We start from the raw sequence: 4,056 nt of genomic DNA, 5'->3' as shown, positions 1-4,056 counted from the left end.
TTGTGCTAGATTTCAGGCTGATCCTAGAGAATCTCATTTAATTTCTATTAAGAGAATTTTCAGATATCTCAAAGGAACACCAAAACTTGACATTTGGTATCCTAGAGATTCTGGTTTTGATCTAACTGGTTATTCAGATACATATTATGCAGGTTGTAAAATTGATTGAAAGAGTACAACAGGAACCTGTCAATTTCTAGGAAATAAGCTAGTATCCTGGTTCAGTAAAAAGCAAAACACAGTTTCTACTTCTACAACTGAAGTTGAATATATTACTGTGGGTAGTTGTTGTGCTAAGATTTTATGGATGAAGAATCAATTGTTGGACTATGGTCTATAGGTGAATAGGATTCCTATTTTCTGTAACAACACAAGTGCCATTGCAGTTACTGAAAATCCAGTATAGCATTCAAGGACCAAGCACATTGACATCAAATACCACTTCATTAGAGAGCATGTTATGAATGGTACTGTGGAACTTCATTTTGTTCCAAGTGAGAAGCAACTTGTAGACATCTTTACCAAGCCACTTGATGAATCCACCTTCACTGGGTTGGTAAGTGAGTTAGGTATGCTTAATTACTCTTAATGTATATTGATGTCTAAGCAAATTACAATGCAGCCAAAGTAAAAGTTGATATTTCCTATCAAAGATAAAAATTTTGCCAAGTCAGAATTTATATCTCGATGAATGTTCATTATCCGTTTAAATTTGAACATCCGTTAAATTTTATTATCCGTAGAAATATCAGTTATCACTCTGGGTACTTTTATCATTATCCGTCGAATTGCACTCAATCTTAGCCGTTAATTTTAAGCACCATCCATCGAATTTATTTACAGCCTGTATGTATATTTCAACAGATAATCTTAGAATTTTGACAGTTTTCTTTATTTTTGAAACGGCTATTTTGGGCTAATTTGATTGGTTACTTTATTTACTTTTTAATTTTTGACAGTTTATTTCTAAGTAAGTATAAAAGCTAATTTCATTTCTATTTTTCACTTTTATCATTCTCAAGTAATTTCTCTAACTCTCTTCTTCCCAAAGCAAATACTCTCTTTCTGCAACTAATTCCAATCACAGAATTGGCACCCGTAGTCAAAATCATGTCCTCAACTGGGTTTATCTATGAAAAGAACAAAATTGTGGCTCTGGTGAACAAGAAAATTCCGGCTTCTAAAGATTATCACAAGATGATGAACTTCATACTGAACTACAAATTGAGTTATGCCATGCTTGAATCTCTAACCATCATCTAGTGTGAAGTTGTCGAGGAAATTTGGACTACAACAGTGTTCAACTCCAAGGAAAAAACTATTACCTTAACTCTCAAAGGTAATGAACACCGTATTAACTGTGATGCTATTGAGAAATTCTTTAAATTTCCTGAAAGTAACACACTTGCCTCACACACAGACACTAATGTGAGTAATATGCTAGTTTCTATGGGCTATGCTCTTGATGCCACTAAATTAGGTGATGTTAGGAGATTGGGTCTTAGAAAAGAATGGAGTTTTCTGTGTGATTCATTTATCAAAGTGTTTTCTGGAAAAATTAGCAATTTTAATGCTGTATCTTACTCACTTGTTCACATGCTTTACATGCTTCTTAGTGATAAGTACTTCAATTTCAACACTTCTGTTATGTATGAGTTACAGAGTAAATTAAAGGATATCAAGAAGAGGTCTAAGAATATTTATTATGCTAGATTCTTCATGATGATAGCTAATTTTTTTTCTAAGAACCTCTCAATTGAGAACCGAACAAACAAGTTAGCTTGTTGGGTCCAAGAGAGAAGAGTTATTGCTGATCTAAATAGGACAAATCACCACAAGGATGTTCCCCTTGTGTACATGCCAATCATGGAACAGCCTCAGGTAAGTGAGGTAAATATTTTTGTTCCTACTTCTTCCCAACCTATTACTTCTTTGCAATCAAATATGGCTATGGCACCTATGACAGTGACCAAACAGGTGCCTACCCAAGCCATCGAACCAACAGTTTCCAAATCCAAGTCAAAGAAAGCCCCCTCTAGTTTCTTTCAAAAGAAACTAGTTGTAAATTACACTAAAAGCCAAGAGGGGAGTGTGAAGGGAAGTGAGATTGGTGAGGGACAGGGTGAACATCAAAGAAGCCCTAAGAATAAGGTTGGAGAGGTGAGTGCATCCCAGCCTAGCCACACTACAGTTTCCCCACAAACTGTAGTGCTTAACAAGAATATAAGCTCATTGCTAGTTGCATCCTCCCAAAAGGATGTGACTATTGAACAAAGCTCTCAACCAAGAGCACAGGCCAAGAGAGTTAGTAACACAAGCTCACCCCAAACTTATGTCAGAAAGAAGAAATCAAAAAACATTGGGGATACACAAGGCGCACATAATGTGCCTACTACAGTCAAAGACTCAGTTCATGCACCTTCTCAAAGTTAGATTGATGTGGCTCCAACAAATATGGAGTCACAACCAAAATCTTTAGTTATAAAAGCTCCTCACACTCAAAACTCACCAACAAACTCTCTGGATGTGGACATGATTCACACATCAATTCCTGATTTTCCATCTTTAACTCTCATGGAGAAGCCAAAATCTCAAGCAAGTGAGCATCATCTTTTAGATGATTTGTTGGCTCACTTGCCATTCCTTTCTGATTCTACTCAGAATATTGTGCAAAATCTCAAATCAATCTCCACAGATTCTACAGTAGTCTCTACTCCAAACTTTGTAATTTCTACTATCTCGATGGATATTGTTCATCTGTCTACCAGTGACTGTATCTCGACGGATGTACTTCACAGCAGTCATCCGTTGAAACTTTCAACTACTATTTCGATGGATGTTTCTCATCCGTTAAATGTCACTGCACCACTCCAAATTTCAACTACAGTCATAAGTGCAGATGATCTAGTGGTTGTAAAGTCACTCTTAGGATTGAGGGAAGGGAGTGAACATAGTGAGAGGCTGAGTTGCTTTCAGGCAAAATGAGAGGAAATGAGTGAAACTCTGTAAGCTATTTCTTCCAGCTTGGCAAAAGTGAATGAGTGGCGTCCCACCTTAGTAGGTGAAGGTGAGGGTGTGAGGGTGCGAAGCCAAGGGGAGCCCTTGATGCAAGAAAAGAGAGATCATGAGAGAAAAGCAGGTTCAGAAGAATGGGAAGAGCACATTGTAAGTGAGTTAATGGATGTCAATGAGGCTGAAAAGAAACAGCTATTTCAGCAAGAATATCAAGTTGTCTTAGACTCTGTTTCTTATGAAGCTAAGGCATTTACTCACCCTATTTCAGCTTATCAAGTTTTGGCTGAACAGGACAATGTGGCTGCTGAAAGAATGCTCAACTTGCTAAACACTACTGCTATAATATCTGGGATATAGCGTGTAATTATTTTTATTGATAAATGATAATTATGTGATTATTATGTGATTTTTGGTGAATTATCTGATGATTGGTGTTGATATGTGGATATTTATATGTGATAAAGTATAAGTATGTTAATTTTATTATGACCAGAATAAAATATAGATAATTGTGGTATTTTTCTGATAATTTTTGGATCTTTATATGATTTTATAATGATTTACAGATTTAATAATTATTTTCTGAATAATTACAAAATTATTTTATAAAGCCGAGAATCGTCCAAATTCAACTGTTTTTACATTTTTATAACCCGAAACTCTTCCGACAACTCCTTCCTAACCAAATCTGGTAATTCCGGACATTTTCCGTGTTTTGACTTTTTCGATCCGGATTACGGTTTGACATGTACGCATCCTGACTTACAATTTTCGATAATAATAATTATTTCGATATATCAACAAAACCCGTATTCTCGAAATACGGGATAATATTGCATTATTTTCGTATATAGTGTTTTATAAGAAGCCCGATTTGGATAATTATCCAATACAGGTATCAAATCGGATCATTTTTGCAGTTACTTAGCGGCTAAGTAACTAATTTATCGATCCAACACGAACCAATATTCTATAAATATATATAGCCCTTTTATTATTTTATTTTATTCGTATAATCATAATCGATCAGTAGAAATATAG

The sequence above is a fragment of the Apium graveolens genome, chromosome 2 (genome assembly GCF_009905375.1).
Source record: "Apium graveolens cultivar Ventura chromosome 2, ASM990537v1, whole genome shotgun sequence".
Lineage (NCBI taxonomy): Eukaryota > Viridiplantae > Streptophyta > Magnoliopsida > Apiales > Apiaceae > Apium > Apium graveolens.
The sequence above is the reverse complement of the archived record's forward strand: the minus strand, read 5'-3'. Positions refer to the sequence as shown.